Source organism: Lynx canadensis, chromosome X (assembly GCF_007474595.2).
Source record: "Lynx canadensis isolate LIC74 chromosome X, mLynCan4.pri.v2, whole genome shotgun sequence".
NCBI classification, from domain to species: Eukaryota; Metazoa; Chordata; class Mammalia; order Carnivora; family Felidae; genus Lynx; species Lynx canadensis.
Genome location: NC_044321.2, coordinates 67,195,222 through 67,215,614, shown reverse-complemented (window position 1 = coordinate 67,215,614; position 20,393 = coordinate 67,195,222). Strand labels below are relative to the sequence as shown.

The 20,393-nt window shown below is 37.7% G+C and overlaps 1 pseudogene; it reads left to right on the top strand.

Moving 5' to 3' along the window:
- Positions 1-463: 463 nt before the first annotated feature.
- On the top strand, positions 464-1,937 carry LOC115507865 (annotated as a pseudogene).
- The last annotated feature ends 18,456 nt before the right edge of the window (positions 1,938-20,393 follow it).

Here is a 20,393-nt window from a genome sequence, read left to right as displayed (position 1 = left end):
TGTGGCTAGTGTCGATTTAAAGTCCTTGAATCCTTCAGGCTGCTTGATCTAACAAAATGGAGGCTGAGGTAGCAATACCATGGAATAGCTTAACTAAACTATTGACAGTTCTTATATTTTGATTACACGCTAATATTCCTGCCTCTATATTATGCTGGCTCTCCTTTGTCCACACATGATGACATCTTGTTTTTATTCTATTTTCCATCACTCACTAAGATGTCAGGTGTCTGCTTTTGCAGTTTTCATTAATGTATTAGAGACTGATAAAGATAGAGATAGTCCATAAATGATGCAAAGATGAAAAATAGGTGCATTTATGTCCATGTGTATTGTTTTGCTTAGTGTGTTAAAGCTACTTAGAATATAAAAATAGAATAGGTCTCCACCTAAAAGCAGCTTCTCAGCTTCTTCTAGAACCCCTGTCAGGTTAAGCTTACTCATTTCCACTCCAGTCTTCATCATGTCCATCATGGTGACCCAGAGGTCTTACAGTGTCCAATTTCAGCCCCCAGGCTTTCAGAAGCCACTCATACATGAGCATGCCTGGTTCCTGCATCAACTCCATGACCTTATCACAGTTGGGCAGTAGAAGCAACTTCAGGGGTAGCCTGGATGCCAGCATGAATTATTTTCAGGGGCTATGGTAGGGCTGGAAGTATGGAAAACATCACAGCTATCTCAGGGAACCAAAGGCTGCTGAGCCCCATTAAGCTGGAAGTGGGCCCCAACCTCCAGGTTGTGCACACCTAGGAGAAGGAGAAGATCAAGACCCTGGACAAGTTTTCCTACTTTGTTGACAAGATGTGGCAGCTGGAGTAGCAGAAAAACATTCTGGAAACCAACTGTAGCCTCCTTCAGCAGCAAGAAACAGCTCAGAACAACATGAACAATATGTTTGAAAGCTACTTCAACAACCTTTGGTGGCAGCTGGATACACTGAGCCAGGAGAAGCTGAAGCTGGAGGTGGAGCTTGACAACATGCAAGGGCTGGTGGAGAACTTCAAGAATAAGTAGGAGAGGGAGATCAAAGAGTATGAAGACATGGAGAATGACTTTGTCCTCACCAAGAAGGATGTAGACAAAGCTTACATGAATAAGGTAGAGCTGGAATCCTGCCTGGGAGGGCCGACCAAGGAGATAAGCTTCTTAAGACAGCTTTATGAAAAGGAGATCTGTGAGCTGCAGTCCCAGATCTTGGACATGTTCATATTACTGTACATGGACAGCAGCTGCTCCTTGGACCTGGACAGCATCATCACTGGGATCAAGCACCAGTAAAAGGAGATTGCCAACCACAGCTAGGTTGAGGCTGAGACCATGTACCAGATCTAATGTAAGGAGCTGCAGCCATTGACTGGGGAGAACGGGTATGACCTCTGTCACAGGAAGATGGAGATTTCTGAGATGAACTGGAACATCCATCTGCTGACTCCAGGCTGAGATTGAGGGCCTCCAAGGCCAGAAGTCTTCCATGGAGGTCACCGTCACTGATGCTGATCATCGCGGGGAGCTAGCCGTTAAGGACACCAATGTCAAGCTAGAGAAGCTGGAGGCCTCCCTGCAGTGAGTCAAGCAATACATAGCATCACAGCTGTGCTAGCACCAGGGGTTCATGAGCATAAAGCTGGCCCTGTACATCAAGATTGACATATACCACAAATTTGTTGAGCGTAGGGAAAGCCAGCTGGCATCTAAAATGCAGAAAATGAGTGTTGATACTAAGACCACCACTACTCAGGCCGAGCTTGGCCTTTGGGAGCCTCACAAGCCCTGGACTCAACTATGGCCTGAGCTCCTTCCAGTTCAGCTTCAGCTCTGGTGGGGGCTCCAGTTCCTTCAGCCATTTCAGTTCCTCCAGGGCTGTGGTTGTGAAGAAGATCAAAACCCATGATGTGAAGCTGGTGTCCAAATCGTTTGATATCCTGACAAAGTGAACAACTACAGTGGTCTCCCAGCCTCTCTATTTCTGTGGCTGACATAGAGCCTTTGGGGGAAGCATTTGTGCAAGGGAATGTCAGGAACAGGAGACTTGCCTGAGGCTCAACCCCAGTCCTCAGCCTACCCTTGTGGGGAGTCTATTGCCCTGGGTTCTCCTTCTTGCCCATGCCTCCAAATAAAAACCAATTCAAGTGTCTTTTTCCAAATAAAGTCACAGATGGCTCTTCCAATCCCTTCCCCCATCAAAGTAATAGAATAAGCACAAAGTACAAAAGTTCAATAACTTTCTTATATTTTGGTAACAAAACAAGGACAGTTTCAGGAGTGGTGGTAAGAACACAAAGGATTATATAAGCAGTTGCACACAGACTTCAAGAACTTGATGATTTAGTACCATCAGTGTTAAAAAAAAACATTAAATTAAATGAAATAACATGACATTTTATGCTTCCTTGCAGGAATGTCTTTGTCTTAAGTGAAGATACACTAAAATTTATTCTACAGAAAACACACAACAAAATTTAGTTGATTTCTTTCAAAACCAATATTAATGAAACAATGAATCAATGAATTCTTTATCATTGCTTAGATCAAATTAATGTGTTCACTGAAGTTTTGTTTTTTCAACTGATTTTTGGTATCTCTAAGAACAGACTCTGTAGTTTGACATCATTATATTCCAATGAAATATTTTCCTCCAGATAGAAGTATTTCAATAAATTGCCATCTAAAATAAAATTCAAGGAAGCTGACCAATAATTTCATGAGCAAATGTGACATAAAAGAAAAAAATATGTTTTAAGAGAGAAACGAATATTATCTATTTTAACTTGGGCTTTCACAGGTCTGTTTATTGCATTTTTAGTTTCTAAAAATCCAATAATTAAACGATCAGTTTATTTGACATATGCACTCATCCCCCAGGTGGGATTTTTTCTGCTGTTAACTCTGAGATAGATAGAACCAAACACAACTAACTCCAAATAATCTGAAAAAGCATTGCAAAATAAACTTGAAAGATCCCTTCCAGGTTCATTTAGCTAACACCAGTCTATAATTTACAGTTGTCTAGTACGATATTCTACTGATACTGTGATTGTTAACTACAGGAATGAACGTTAAAAATGGTGGTCATTAACACACCTGAAATGTTTAATTTTAACCTTCACAAAGCCATGACCCTCATTTCCTTCCATCGAGAGTGAAGAATTCAATATTTTACTATTGTTTTTTTTTCTCCCTATAGCCCAAGCTACCACGACTGATGACTGACAAGCCTACGAGTATTTACTTTTATATAACTTTTATAGCTGCACCAATACACTGTAATTTAGGACTTTCTAAATGTTTAAGTACAAAATTTTATAGCTTAAGTACCACCAGGCCGTGGAAACTCCACAGTAATCTGGCAAAACAGTTGTTAGAAGTAAAGGAAATTTAAAAAAAAAAAGAAATAAAGGAAATTCTCAATGAAATGAGCACTACAGTATAGTCTTAATATGCTGTTTTCAAATGTGTACAAATCTTTGTGGATTGTTCATTTGATGAAATCCTTCACATGTTGATTTTTCATTTGACTAAATTTTTTAGATGCTGAGTGGGAGAATTTAGTCTGTGCTAAAATAGAGTTTTGAAAGATTTAAAAAAAGCAGCATGATTCAACATAAACAATTTTCATAGAGCTTACTGGGAATGACTAATGGGATAAAGTGAGGCTAAACCACATAGGCTTTTGTCATTTGGTGCTGCCATAAACAGTACTAGTCACAATAAAAACTAAATGTTATTTCATTGTATAAAATAGAATTTAGATGCTAAATGCTTAACTTTTGCATTATTCACAAAACACTTGGATTTAGCTCTTCTTTGGAGGATAAACAGGCTTACAATGGAGATACTGATTTTAATGGTTGACTTTGGAGGTAATTCACTTTAAATGGAATCTAGATTTAGGAAAAAGACAATAGACATTATTACTATTTTAAAATTTATGGATGTAGTCACCAAAACTCAAGCTTTTTTGTTTTTTCTAAAATCTATATCATACATAAAGTTAATAATTGTAAAAGAAAACAATGCAAGTCATGTGTGGTGAATCATTATGTTTGAGATTACGTTTTAGTTATTTATTTTTAATGGTTATTTTAATTTTGAGAGAGAGTGAGAGAAGGAGACAGAGCGCAAGTGGGGGAGGGGAAGAGAGAGGGGAGACACAGCCTGAAGCAGGCTCCCGACACAGGGCTCAAACTCACAAATACGAGATCATGACCAGAGCTGAAGTCAGATGCTTAACTAACTGAGCCACCCAGGCGCCCCTGAGATTCCATTTTAAAATATGGCTAGGTCAGTGCATTTACCTGTTTCTTTTAATGGTTCTAATCATAACATTGGAATTTTAGCATTTAGAAGCATACTGCTTCCAAATAATAAATAAATAAATAAATAAATAAATAAATAGCTGCCTTCACAGTGTACCTGATATGTCTAATCACCAACTGATATTAGTTTATTTTTACACAGATGGAAAATATAACAAGCTCCCACATTGTCCAAATTGTGGTTCACGTAAAGGAACTTCTCTTCAGACTTAAAAATAAATATTGTGAGATCCTAAGCATGGTTGTGTTGGGTTATGACACTATCCTTTCCACTTACTGTTTTGTCCCTGTCAGAGGCACCAAAAATTTTTGTAAGAAAGTACAGTAGATATTTTCCATTATGTCATAGTTAAGTTATTAGAAATATCTCTTGGTGTGCCTGGGTGGCTCAGTCAGTTGAGTGTCTGACTATTGATTTTGGCTCAGGTCAAGATCTCATGGTCATGAGATCAAGCCCCATGTCAGGGTCCACTATGGGTGTGGAGCTTGCTTAAGAGTCTATCTCTTCTTCTCCCTTTTCCCCTCCCCTGCTTTCTCTCTCTCTTTCTCTCAAAAAAAAAAGAACTCTCAAAAATCTTCAAAGTCTTTTAGAAATTCCTATGGTCCACCATCTATTATTGTATCTAAGCTCTTCCCGAGGCTTTTTAAACTTTATATGAATTTAATAGAATCCTAGTGATTTAAGAGAATTTAACACTTCATTTTGGGATGCCTGGGTGGCTCAGTCAGTTAAGCATCTATCTTCATCTCAGTTCATGATCTCACGGTTTGTGGGTTCAAGCCCCACGTTGGGCTCTGGGCTGACAGCTTGGAACCTGAAGCCTGCTTTGGATTCTGTGTCTCACTCTCTATCTTCCCTTCCCATGTTCATGCTCTGTCTCTCTCTCAAAAATAAATGAACATTAAAAAAATAAGAAAACACTTTATTTAACAGAAAACAACTTAAGTTCCAGAGAAGGTAAATAATTTATTCAGCAAACTAATGAAAATGCTAAGAATCTCAGGCCAGGTTTTCTGACACACAGCCCTTTATATATGTCGTTGTTATCAAATGCTTCATATTTTCTGCTTGTATAACTTTTCATTATTAATCCCATTTGAATGAGGGGCCTAAAACATGCGTTTGTAAAAACACATACATTTGTTTTCATCGTGATTTTTTCATATTTTTTTTAAAAGAGCCTTTTGATGGTTTCCTGTCTCACATTCAGGTTCTTTATCCATTTTGAGTTTATTTTTGTGAATGGTGTAAGAAAGTGGTCTAGTTTCATTCTTCTGCATGTTGCTGTCCAGTTCTCCCAGCACCATTTGTTAAAGAGACTCTCTTTTTTCCATTGGATACTCTTTGATGCTTTGTCAAAGATTAGGTGGCCATACTTTTGTGGGTCCAATTCTGGAGTCTCTATTCTATTCCATTAGTTCATGTGTCTGTTTTTGTGCCAATACCATGCTGTCTTGATGATTACAGCTTTGTAGTAGAGAGTAAAGTCTGGGATTGTAATGCCCCCACTTTGGTCTTCTTCTTCAATATTACTTTGGCTATTCAGGGTCTTTTGTGGTTCCATATGAATTTTAGGATTGCTTGTTCTAACTTCGAGAAGAATGCTGGTGCAATTTTGATTGGGATTGCATTGAATGTGTAGATACCTTTGGGTAGTATTGACATTTTAACAATATTTAATCTTCCAATCCATGAATCCGTAGAGGAGAAAGCAGGAAAAAAAAAACTCTCTGACCTCAGCCCCAGCAATTTCTTACTTGACACAACCCCAAAGGCAAGGGAATTAAAAGCAACAATGAATTATTGGGATCTCATCAAGATATAAAGCTTCTGCACTGCTAAGGAAACAATCAACAAAACTAAAAGGCAACCAATAGAATGGGAAAAGATATTTGCAAATGACTTATTGGAAAAAGGGCTAGTATCCAAAATCTATAAAGAACTCACCAGACTCCACACCTGAAAAACAAATAATCCAGTGAAGAAATGGGCAGAAAACGTGAATAGACACTTCTCTAAAGAAGACATCCAGATGGCTAACAGGCACCTGAAAAGATGCTGAACGTCGCTCCTCATCATGGAAATACAAATCACAACCTAGATACCACCTCACGTCAGTCAGAGTGGCTAAAATGAACAAATAGGGAGACTATAGATGCTGGAGAGGATGTGGAGAAACGGGAACCCTCTTGCACTATTGGTGGGAATACAAACTAGTGCAGCTGCTCTGGAAAACAGTGTGGAAGTTCCTCAAAAAATTAAAAATAGATCTCCCCTATGACCCAGCAATAGGACTGCTAGGAATTTACCCAAGAGATACAAGAGTACTGATGCAAAAGAGCACTTGTACTCCAATGTTTATAGCAGCACTTTCAACAATAGGCAAATTATGGAAAGAGCCTAAATATCCATCACCTGATGAATGGATAAAGAAACTGTGGTCTATATGCACAACAGAATACTACTTGGCAATGAGAAAGAATGAAATATGGCCTTTTGTAGCAACGTGGATGGAACTGGAGTGTTATGCTAAGTGAAATAAGTCATACAGAGAATGATACCATGTTTTCACTGTTATGTGGATCCTGAGAAACTTAACAGAAGACCATGGGGGAGGGGAAGAAAAAAAAAGTTGACAGAGCCAAAACATAAAAGACTCTTAAAAACTGAGAACAAACTAAGGGTTTGGGGGTGGGAGGGACAGGAGGGTGGGTAATGGGTATTGAAGGCATCTGTTGGGATGAGCACTGGGTGTTGTATGGAAACCAATTTGACAATAAATTTCATATTTTAAAAAAAGAGCATTTTTTTCTCAATAACTTTAGAGACTCAAATTCAGAAATTTAGACAGTTAAATGAATTGTGAGTCTTTTTATTTTTCCTATAAAGTTTTTCATTGTGTTTTCACAACTATGATATAAAGACTTAATTGAATTTTTTTATAAAGGGAAGTAAAACAAATGTCAAAATGCTGTTGATAATTGTGCAGTAAGGGAAAGAGCTCTACTCAGAGAAAAGCTTCATTGATGTATTTCAGATAGAATGAAATCATGCCATTTTCAGCAACGTGGATGGAACTGGAAGGTATTATGCTGAGTGAAATAAGTCAGTCAGGGAAGGACAGATATCATATGTTTTCACTCATATGTGGATCTTGAGAAACTTAACAGAAGACTATGGGGAAAGGTAAGGGGGAAAATAGTTACACACAGAGAGGGAGGGAGGCAAACCACAAGAGACTTTTAAATACAGGGAAAAAACTGAGGGTGGATATGTGGGTGGGGGAGAGGGGAAAATAGATGATGGCATTGAGGAGGGCATTTGTTGGGATAAGCACTGGGTGTTGTATGTAAGGGATGAACCATGGGAATCTACCCCAAAAACAAAGAACACACTTTACACACTGTATGTTAGCCAATTAGACAACAGATTATATTTTAAAAAGTTATCTTATTTAGAGTGAATAAATTACACAAATCTTTTTAAAAATCACCTACCCTTTTAGTTAAACACCTATACTATAGCTCTTTTTAACCAATATGTAGATGGGGTCATTGTGGGAAAATTATATATTTTTATGTGTTTGAACCACTTGACTCTTTTTCATAGATCCAAGCAAATGAGAAATAATAAAAGAGTGAAACATTTTTTTAAAATCCTTGACACTTCACAAAACCATAGCACTTTAGAGCTGGTAGGGAACTTATATCAAGTTCATCTAGCTCAAACTGAGAATTTTGTTCTTATTATTTTTGGAATTCTATTGGAAAATTGGCATCAAATCCAGAAAATAACTAGAAAATATTGACTTTTTATTCTCGTTTCATAGTTCAATAGTTAAAATTTTAAATTTTAAAAATAGACATGGAGAGAGAAAGATAGCAGAGTAGGAGGACACTGAGCTCATCTCTTCCCATGGACAAACCAAGACAAAAATTACATGCAATGCAACTCACTCTGAAAATAACCTGAGACTGGCAAAGCATATCTTGTACAGCTAAAGTCATAAAGACAAGGTCACATAGGGAATAGTGGGAGGGGAAGAGACACAGTAAAGAACCAAACTCATCATGCTGGTGACCCACAAGTGGGAAGGATATCATAGGCATGGAGCAGTTCTCTGATAATTGAGGGAATCAAGCCCCAAATCAGGCACCCAAACCCTGGGGATCTGCATCAGGAAGATGAGCCCCTATATCTGATTCTGAAAATTGTCAGGGCTTAGCTCTGGGAGCTGTGAAAATCAGTGAGGTTTAACTCTGAGAGAGCTAGAAGGCTATGAAAAAATTTGAGTTTCTGGGGTGCCTGGGTGGCTCAGTTGGTTAAGCCTCCGGCTTTCAGCTCAGGTCATAATCTCGTGGTTAGTAAATTCGAGCCCCTCTGCTGTTAGCACAGAGCCCACTTCAGATATGCTTCCCTCTCTCTGTCCCTCCCTTGTTCTTTTGCTCCTTTCTCTCTGTCTTTCTCTGTCTCTGTCTCTCTCTGCCTCTCTCTCTCTCTGCCTCATGAATATACATTTAAAAATTTAAAAGAAAAACTGAGTCTCTGTTCTTCAAGGGCCAATGCACTATGTCACTTGGCCTGAGATCCACCACAGAAGCAGCTGTTTGAAAAGTGCAAAGGGTATATATGAAGGATATTTATTTGACTAATTTTAGCAAGTGTGTTAGAGGGGCAGGGATCTGCAGGAGTTTGCTTTGAGAATCGTATTGCTGGTAGATGTCATTTTTATTGCTCTCTTTCAGTCTTCCTGACTGGACACATGGGGAAGCAGTTCTGAAACTCGCCATCTACTTTGCTAGCACAGCTTATCCTGACCAGGTGTTCCCTTGTGGGCCTGCCCCACCCAACCCACCCACCCCAGCGGTCACACCTCCAAAACAGCTCCCACTCCACCATATCTGGCAGGCAGCCTCAGTTGGAGCTGGTACTTCTCCAGAGTGATTACCACTCTGCCAGACTGAGCAGACAGCCCAGGCCAGAACTGGCACCCTTCCAGAGTGACTTCTGCCCTGGGAAGGAATGGAGGAGCTAGCCACATAGATCAGCATGCACACAGTAGCTACAGCCAGGTCTCTCAATCAGCTGCACTGAGTGCTGGCCCCAACCACAAGTGTGCTTGCAGTGGCTCGAGCTGGACCTTTCAGTTACCCATGCTAAGGGCAAAGTCATTCTCAGCAGTGCAACCATAGCAATAGAGGTGTGTTATTATAGACAGCTGGACTGAAGGCTGGCCTTCTCCACCAGAACACCCATAGTAGATGAAGGAAGGCTTCTCAGGTATGCCAGGGGTAGGCCCTGCCCACCAATGCACCCATAGCAGTAATGGCTGATCTTTGCAGGTAGCTGGGCTGAAGACTAGCATCACCCACCAGAATGCCCACAGCAGTCATTGCCTAGACACAATGGGACAGTGCATGCAACGCACACAGAAGACAATTCTAAAGTGCTTGGTGCTGGTGACCAAGGTAGATTGCACTAGTTGGTATCCAGGACAACTTTCTATATATGGTCAGTACTTTTAGGACAAGGAGATGTAGCTGACCTACCTAATACACACTAACAAATCCCAAGGGTCAGACAAAATAAGGAGAACAAGGAAAAATATCCAAATGAAAGAAGAGAAACACACTCCTCCTCTCCCCAAACAAACTAAACAAAATAAAGATCTGCAATATACCTGAAAAAGAGTTTGAAGTAATGGTCATAAAAATACTCACTTGACTTGAGAGAAGAGTGAATTATGTCAGTGAGAACTTAAGAAAGAAAAATAAACGATAAAAAAAAGAACCAGTCAAAGCAGAAGTATATAATAATTGGAAATTTAAAATATACTAGAGGAAAATCAAAGGCAGATTAGAGGATACAAAGGAATAAATCAGTGATCTGGAAGATAAAGTAGAGGAAAGTAACAAAAATTAACAGTAAAAATGTAGAAATTAAAAATTAATTCTACAACAATTGACATTCTACAATGATGTCAAGTGTAATAACATTCATATTATAGGGGTCACAGCAAAAGCAGATAGATAAAAGGAGACAGAAGAATTGTTTGAAAAAAATAATAGCTAAAAACTTCCATAACATGGGGAAAGAAATAGACATCCAATTCAGGAAGCAGAGAGAGACCCAAACAAGATAAAGCCAAGAAGGTCCACATGAAAACACATAATAATTAAAATGGAAAAATTAAAGATAAAGACAGAATGTTAAAAGTAGCAAGATAAAAGCAGTTACATACAAAGAAAATGCCATAAGGCTATAAGCTGATTTTTAACAGAAACTTTGCAGGTGAGAAACCAGTGGCATGATATATTCAAAGTGCTGAAGTGAAAAAAAATATACAACCAACAGTACTTTACCTGGCATGGTTAATTTCAAAACTAAAGCAAATATAGAGTTTCCCAGAGAAACAAAAGTTTAAAGAGCTCATCACAACTAAACTGGTCTTACAAAAAATGTTAAAGAGACTTCTTTAAGTGAAAAGAAAAGGCCATAACTAGAATAAGGAAATTATGAAAGAAAAAAAAATTACTGGTAAAAGCCAACATGAAGGTAGTAGATTAATCACTTAGAAAGCTTGTATGAAGATTAAAAGACAAAAATAGTAAATTAAATTATATTATTTAAGGGATAAACAAAATTAAAAATATGTAAAATATGACATCATATAAAAATGTGGAAGGGAAAGTAAAAAATGTATTGCTTTAGAATTTGTTTGAACCTAAGCAACCATTAAGTTAATATAGACTTCTATATACAGAAAATGTTAAAAATAAACATCATGGTGGGGCACCTGGGTGGCTCAGTCGGTTGATCATCCAACTTTGGCTCACATCATGATCTCATGGTTCATGGGTTCAAACCCCACATTGAGCTCCCTGCTGCTAGCTCAGAGGCCCCTTCAGATCCTCTGTCCCCTTTCTCTCTGATCCTCCCTGCTCACATGCTCTCTCTGTCTCTCTCTCTCTCAAATTAAATTAATACATTTTAAAAAATTAAAAATAAGCCACACATATTAATGTATAGATCATGCAGGCAAAATAATTAAGAAAACAGCAAATTTTAACAATACATTAGGCCAGATGGAACTATTAGATATATATGAAACATTCCATCCCCAAACATGAGAATGCACATCTTTTTTAATTTTTTTAATTTTAATTACAGTATAGTTAATATACACTATTATATTAGTTTTGTGTGTACAATAGAGTGAGTCAATAGTTCTACATATTACTCAGAGCTCATCATCATAAGTGTAAACTTTAATCCCCTTCACCTAATTCACTTACTTAAGGTGATGGGGATTAAAGTGTACACTCCACACATCTCCCCTCTGGTAACCATCACTTTGTGTACTCTATAGTTAAGAGTCTGCTTTTATGTTTCTCTTTCTCTTTCTCTCTCTCTCTGTATTATTTCCTTTGCTCATTTGTTTGTTTCTTAAATTCAACATATGAGTGAAATCATATGGTATTTTTCTTTCACTGACTGATTTATTTCATTTAGCATTATACTCTCTAGCTCCATCCATGTTGCTGCAAATGGCAAGATTTCATACTTTTTTATAGATGTGTCATATTCCATTGTGTTTATATACAGACATCTTTCTCCATTCATCTATTGAAGGATACCTGGGCTGCTTCCATAATTTGACTATTGTAAATAATGCTGCAATAAACATAAGCGTGCATGTATCCCTTTGAATTACTATTTTTGTATTTTTTGGGTAAATACCCAGTCCTGTGGTCACTGGACTGTAGGGTAGTCTATTTTGAAGTTTTTGAGGGCTCTCCATACTCTTTTCCATACTGGCTGCAAGAGTTTACATTCCCACCAACAGTACAAGAGGGTCCTCCTTTCTTCTCAACCTTGCCACCACTTATTGTTTCTTGTATTGTTGATTTTAGCCATTCTGACACGTGTGAGAAGATATCTCAATGTAGTTTTGATTTGTATTTCTCTAATGATGAGTGATGTTGAGCATCATTTCATGTGTCTGCTGGCCATCTGGATGTCTTCTTAGGAGAAATGTTTGTTCCAATTTTCTGCACTTTCTAACTGGATTATTTCTTTTTTCTGTTTTCAGTTATATTAGTTATTTTTATGTTGACACTGGTAATGGTTAATATTTATTCATTCTTTAATTCATTCTAAAACAAGATAGGAGATGCTTACTATAATCCATACCAATGTGTTAAAATATAAAATGATCCAGCAAATAAGGATAAATTAATAAAATGTGGCTGGGGGAGTGGCGCCTGGGTGGCTCGGTCAGTTGGGCATCCAACTTCGGCTCAGGTCTTGATATCACACTCCGTGAGTTCGAGGCCCATGTTGGGTTCTGTGCTGACAGCTCAGAGCCTGGAGCCTGCTTCGGATTCAGTGTCTCCCTCTCTTTCTTCTCCTCCCCTACTCATGCTCTGTCTCTCTGTCTCAAAGATAAATAAAAACATTTTTTAAAAATGTGGCTGGGGAACCCAAGGCCCAGGTTAGGCCAATTCAAAATATGCTTACTTTTAAATACATTAAATTTATAAGAGGAATTGTTACAAATTTTAACTGAGTTTTCTAGAGATGAAACAGATTGAAACACATGATCTTCCAACTCCTTGTGATATGATCTCCTCAAGTAACAGGCCTTTCCAATAAACCCCAAACAATCATATACACCATATATAAATAACACTCATTGATGGGATAATCCATGGATTGTTTGTCCTGCTGGAATTTTCAGAAACCTTCCTGGTTTCTAATAATTTATCCTTTTAAGGTTAGGAGTAAAAATTGACATTTGGATAGTGCCTGTTTAATCTAAGTCAGTCAAACAAAGCAAACAATTCAGGCCAAAAAGAAAATCTATTTTTAGCAATAAAGTGGAGTTTTAAATGATAATGTACCACCTGTTAGGAGAAATACAGAGATCATCAAAGGGAAAAACTAGAAAACACTAAGGAAAAGTCTCTAGTTCATGATCACTGTAATCACAATCAGAATAATAAATTAGAAGTGTCATTTTGAAGTTTGATATGATTTATTAGTCACCATTTCACACCCTGCTTTTGTGCTTACTTTTTTTTTTTAATCTTTAACGTTTATTTTTGAGACAGAGAGAGACAGAGCATGAACAGGGGAGGGGCAGAGAGAGAGGGAGACACAGAATCTGAAACAGGCTCCAGGCTCTGAGCTGTCAGCATAGAGCCCGACGCGGGGCTCGAACTCACAGACCGTGAGATCATGACCTGAGCCGAAGTCGGACGCTTAACCGACCAAGCCACCCAGGCGCCCCTGTGCTTACTTTTAAAAAAGTTTTATAATTTTTATTTAAATTCAATTAATTAACTTACAGTGTAATATTAGTTTCTAGATACAATAAAGTGATTCACCACTTCTGTACAGAACTCACTGCTTATTTCCAATGACATGGATGGGGCTACAGAGTATTCTGCTAAGTGAAATAAGTCAGAGAAAGACTAAGACCATAAGATTTTACTCATCTGTGGAATATGAGAAACAAATGAGCAAAGAAGGGGAAAAAAGAGAGAGAGAAACCAAGAAACAGACTCTTGGGGCACCTGGGTGGCTCAGTCTGTTAAGCATCCAACTCTTGATTTCGACTCAGGTCATGATATCACAGTTTATGGGATTGAGCCCTGCATTGGGCTCTGGATTGTCATCACAGAATCTTTTGGGATTCTCTCTCCCTCTCTCTCTGTCCTTCCCCTGTTCTCTCTCTCTCTCAAAATAAGTAATTAAACATTTTTTTAAAGAAAAATACTCTTAACCATAGAGAACAAACTGATGGTTACCAGAGGTGAAGTGGGTGGGGGATGGGTTAAATAGGTGTTGTAATTAAGCAGTTGTATTAGTTCCTTATATATTTTAGATACTAATTATCAGATATGTCTTCTGCAAATATCTTCTCCCATTCCATAGGTTGACTTTCAGTTTGGTTTATTGTTTTCTTCACTATGCAAAAGGTTTCAATTTTGATGGAAGTCCAAATTGTTCATTTATGGTTTTGTTTCCCTTGCCTCAGGAGACATATCTAGAAAAAAAAGTTGCTATGGATGATGTCAAAGGAGTTACTGCCTGTGTTAGCCTCTAGAATTTTTATGGTTTCATTTTTATAATTTTTATTTATTTTTGAGAGTTAGAACATGATCAGGGCAGGGATAGAGAAATAGGGAGACACAGAATGTGAAGCAGGCTCCACGCTCCAAGCTGTCAGCACAGAGCCCAATGTGGGGCTCAAACCCATGAACTGTGAGATTATGACCTGAGTGGAAGTCGGATGTTGAACTGACTGACCCACCCAGTCACCCCTAGAATGCTTGTGGTTTCAGTTCTCAAATTTAGGTATTTAATCCATTTTGAATTTATTAATCTGTATGTGTAAATGTGGTCCAGTTTCATTCTTTTGCATGCCACTGTCCAGTTTTCCCAACACCATTTGTTGAAGAACCTGTCTTTTTCTCAGTGAATATTTATTCCTACTTTGTCAAAGATTAATTGCCCATATAGTTGTGGGTTCATTTCTGGGTTTTTATTCTGTTCCGTTGATCTATTTTTGTGCCATTGGCATCGTGTTTTGATCAATAGAGCTTTGTAATATAACTTGAAGTTACATTGTGATGCCTTCACATTTGCTTTTCTTTTTTCAATATCCCTTTGGCTATTTAGGGTTTTTTGTGGTTCCGTACAAATTTTAGGGTTGTTTGTGCTACCTCTGTGAAAAATGCTGGTGGTATTTTGATAGGGATTTCAACAAATGTTTAGATTGCCTTGGGTAGTATAAAAATTTCAGGAATATCTGTTCTTACAATCCAGGAGCATTGAATGTCTTCTCATTTCTTTGTGTCATGTTCAGTTTCTTTCATCGGTGTTTTACAGTTTTCAGAATACAGGTACCCCCCCTTGCCTTAGGTTTGTTCCTAGTATTTTATGGGTTTTCATAAAATTGTAAATGGCATTGGTTCCCACATTTCTGTTTCTGCTGCTTCATTATAGATATATAGAAAAGAAACAGGTTTCAAAAAATTGATTTTGTACACTGCGACGTTACTGAATTTGTGTATCATTCCTAGAAGTGTTTGGGTGGAGTCTTTCCAGTTTTTTTTTTTTAATAAAAAGTATCATGTCAGGGTCTCTGGGTGGCTTAGTCAGTTAAAACTCCAACTCTCTGTATTGGTTCAGGTCATGATCTCATGGTTTTTAGTTTGAGCCCCACATTGGGCTCTGTGTTGACAGGGCAGAGCCTGATTGGGATTCTCTCCCTGCTCTCTGCCTCGCCCCTGCTCAGTCTCTCTCTCTCTCTCTCTCTCTCTCTCTAAAATAAGTAAATAAACATTAAAAAAGTATCATGTCATCTGCAAATAGTTAAAGTTTTATTTCTTCCTTGCCAATTTAGATATATTTATTTCTTTTGTTGTCTGATTGTTGTGGTTAGGACTTCAGCACTATGTTAAATAGCAGTAGTGAGAGTGCACATCCTTGTCTTATTCCTGACTGTATAGGAAAATATCTGTTTTCCCCATTGAAGATGATATTAGTTGTGAGTTTTTTTCATTTATGGCCTTCATTACGCTGAGGCATGTTTATTCTAATCCTATATTGTTGAGGATTTTTACCAAAATGTATGTTATAATATGTCAAGTGTTTTTTCTGCATCTTTTGAAATGATCATATGGTTCTTATCCTTTGTTTTATTAATGTGCTGTATAACATTGACTGATCTGTGAAGATCGAACCACTCTTGCAACCCAGGAATAAATCCCACCTGATCATGGTGAATTATATTTTACTGTATTGTTGGATTTGGTTTGAAAATATTTTTTATCATATTTTGCATTTTTTAAGTTGTTATTACATTAAAGTTAGCACACTGTAAAACTGGTTTCAGGTGTACAATTTAGTGATTCAGCATTAAATACAACACCTGGTACTCATTACAAGTGCTCTACTTAATCTCCATCACTTATTTACCCATCCCTACACCCAGATCCCCTCTCGTAACCATCAGTTTGTTCTCTATAGTTAAGAGTCTGTTTCTTGGTTTGTCTCACTCTGTCTGTTTTCTTGTCTGTTTTGTTTCTAGAAATCCACATATAAGTGAAATAATATGGTATTTTTCTTTTTCTGACTGACTTATTTAGCTTAGCCTAATATTCTCTAGCTCCATCCACATCTTTTAAAATGACAAGGTTTCCGGGGCACCTGGGTGGCTCAGTCGGTTGGGCATCCGACTTCAGCTCAGGTCACAATCTCTCGATCTCGTGGTCCGTGAGTTCGAGCCCCGTGTCAGGCTCTGGGCTGATGGCTCACAGCCTGGAGCCTGCTTCCGATTCTGTGTCTCCCTCTCTCTCTGCTCCTCCCCCGTTCATGCTCTGTCTCTCTCTCTGTCTCAAAAATAAATAAACGTTAAAAAAAACATTTAAAATGACAAGGTTTCCTTTTCTTTATGCCTGAGTTATATTCCAGTGAGTGTGTGTGTGTGTGTGTGTGTGTGTACTACCATTTTTATCCAATCATCAGTCAATGAAAACATGGACTGTTTCCCTAATTTAACTATTGTAGATAAGGCTGCTATAAATATTGGGATACATATATCTCTTTGGATTAAGATATTTTCATAATGTCATTAAATACATAGTAGAGCAATTGCTGGATTGTAGGGAACTTCTATTTTTAACTTTTTAAGGAACCTCCGTACTGTTTTCCAAAGTAGCTACACCTATTTACATTCCCATCAACACTGCAGGAGGATTCCCCTTTTCCAACATTCTCACCAACACCTATTGTTTCTTGTGTTGTTGACTTTAGCCATTCTGACAAGTGTGAGGTGACATCTCATTGTAGTTTTCATTTGTATTTCCCTCATGATTAAAGATGTTGAGCAACTTTTCTTGTGCCTATGGGCCATATGTTTATCTTCTTTGGAAAATGTCTACTCATGTGTTCTGCCTATTTTTAATTGTATTCTTTGTTATTTGGATGTTGAGTGTTATAAGTTCCTTATAGATTTTTGGATACTAACCTTTTATCAAATATGTAATTTGCAAATATATTCTCCCATTCCATAGGTTGCCTTTTAGTTTTAATGACTGTTTCCCTTGCTGTGCAGAAGCTTCTGCTTTTGATGAAGCCCCAAACTTATTTTTTATTTTCTTGCTTTTCCCTCAGGGGACATATCTAGTAAGAAGTTGCTATAGCTAATATCAAAGAGGTTACTGCGTGTGATCTCCTCTAGGATTTTTTAAAATTAATTAATTAATTATTTATTTTAATTTACATCCAAGTTAGCATATAGTGCAACAATAATTTCAGGAGTAGACTCATTAATTACCCTTACCCATTTAGCACATCCACTTCCCCACAATCTCTCCAGCAACCCTCTGTTTGTTCTCCATATTTAGGAGTCTCTTATGTTTCATCTCCATCCCTGTTTTCATATTATTTTTTCTTCCTCTCTTATGTTCATCTGGTTTGTATCTTAAACTCCACATATGAGTTAAGGAATGTGAAATTAGTCTTTTTCTCACTAATTTCACTTAGCATAATACCATCTAGTTCCATCCACGTAGTTGCAAATGGCAAGATTTCATTATTTTTAATGGCCAATTAATACTCCAGTGTGTGTGTGTGTGTGTGTGTGTACACCACATCTTCTTTATCCATTCATTCATTCATCCATCGATGGACATTTGAGCTCTTTCCACACTTTGTCTATTGTCAATAGTGCTGCAATAAACATCGGGGTGCATGTGCCCCATCGAAACACACCTGTATTCTTGGATAAATACCTAGTAGAGCAATTTATGGGTTGTAGCATAGTTCTATTTTCAATTTTTTGAGGAACCTCCATACTGTTTTCCAGAGTGGCTAAATCAGTTTGCATTCCTACCAGCAGTGCAAAAGAGATACTCTTTCTCCACATTCTCGCCAACATCTGTTGTTGCCTGAGTTGTTAATGTTAGCCATTCTGAGAGGTGTGAGGTGGTAGCTCATTGTGGTTTTAATTTGTATTTCCCTGAAGGTGAGTGATTTTGAGCCTCTTTTTGTGTGTCTGTTAGCCTTCTAGATGTCTTCTTTGGAGAAATGTCTATTCATGTCTTTTGCCCAATTCTTCACTGGATTATTGGGTTTTTAGTGTTGAGTTTATAGATTTTGGATACTAACCCTTTATCCGATATGTCACTTGCAAATATCTTTTTCCATTCCGTTGGTTGCCTTTCTTTTTGCTGATTGTTTCCTTCACTTCGCAGAAGCTTTTTATTTTAATGATGTTCCAATAGTTCATTCTTGTATTTGTTTCCCTTGCCTCTGGAGACGTGTTGAGTAAGAAGTTGCCACAGCTGAGGTCAAAGAGGTTTTTGCCTGCTTTCTCTTCAAGGATTTTGATGGCTTCCTGTCTTACATTTAGGTCTTTCATCCATTTTGAGTTTATTTTTGTGTGTGGTGTAAGAAAGTGGTCCAGGTACATACTTCTGAATGTCGCTGTCCAGGTTTCACACCATTTGCTGAGGAGACTGTCTTTTTTTCTTTGGATATTCCTTCCTGCTTTGTTGAATATTAGTTGGCCATACATTTGTTGGTCCATTTATGGGTTCGCTATTCTGTTCCATTGATTTGAGTGTCTGTTTTTGTGCCAGTTCCATACTGTCTTGATGATTACAGCTTTGTAATACATCTTGAAGACCAGGATTGTGATGCCTCCAGCTTTGGTTTTCCTTTTCAGGATTGCTTTGTCTATTCAGGGTCTTTTCTGGTTCCATTAAAATTTTATGACTATGTGTTCTAGCTCTGTGAAGAATGCTGGTGTTATTTTGAAAGGGGTTGCATTGAATATGTAGATTGCTTTGGATAGTATCAACATTTTCACAATATTTGTTCTTCCAATCCAGGGGCATGGAATATTTTTCAATTTCTTTTGTGTCTTCTTCAGTTTCATTCATAAGCTTTCTATAGTTTTCAGTATATATATTTTAACCTATTTGTTTAGGTTTATTCCTAGGTATTTTATGGTTTTTGTGAAATTCTAAATGAGATCAATTCCTGGATTTCCTTTTCTGTTGCTTCATTATTGGTGTATAAAAACTCAGCTGATTTCTGTGCATTGATTTTATATCCTTTGACATTGCTGAATACATGGATCAGTTCCAGCAGGTTTTTTGTTTGTTTTTTTTTTCTTGCAAATCTTTTGGGTTTTCCATATAGAGTACCACATCATCTGTGAAGACTGAAAGTTTGACTTCCTCCTGGCTGATTTGGATGCCTTTTATTCTTTGGTGTTCTCTGATTGCTGAGGCTAAGACTTCCAATAATATTTTGAGTAACAGTGGGGAGAGTGGACATCCCTGTCTTGTTCCTAATATTAGGAGGAAAGCTGTCAGTTTTTTCCCATTGAGGATGATATTAGCGTCAGGTCTTTCATATTTGGTTTTTATGATCCCGAAGTATGATCTTTCTATGCCTACTTTCTTGAGGGTTTTTATCAAGAAGGAATGCTGTATTTTGTCAAATGCTTTCTCTGTATCTAATGAGAGGATCATGTGGTTTTTGTCCTTTCTTTTTTTGATGTGATGTATCACATTGATTGTTTTGTGGGTGTTGAACCAGTCTTTCATCCCAGGTATAAATGCCACTCGGTGGGGTGAATAATTATATTAATGTATTGTTGGATTCTATTGGCTAGTATCTTGTTGAGGATTTTTGCATCCATGCTCATCAGGGAAATTGGTCTGTAGTTCTCCTTTTTAGTGGGGTCTTTGTCTGGTTTTGGAATCAAGGTAATGCTGGCTTCATAGAATGTGTTTGGAAGGTTTCCTTTTGGTAATATTTCTTGGAACAACTTCAAAAGAATGGGTGGGTGTTAACTGTCCTTTAAAGGATTTGTAAAATTCCCCTGGAAAGCCATCTGTCCCTGGACTCTTGTTTTCTGGAAGATTTTTGATTACTAATTCAATTTCTTTACTGGTTATGGGCCTGTTCAAATTTTCTATTTCTTCCTGTTTCAGTTTTGGTAGTGTATATGTTTCTAGGAATTGTCCATTTTTTCCAGATGGCCCATT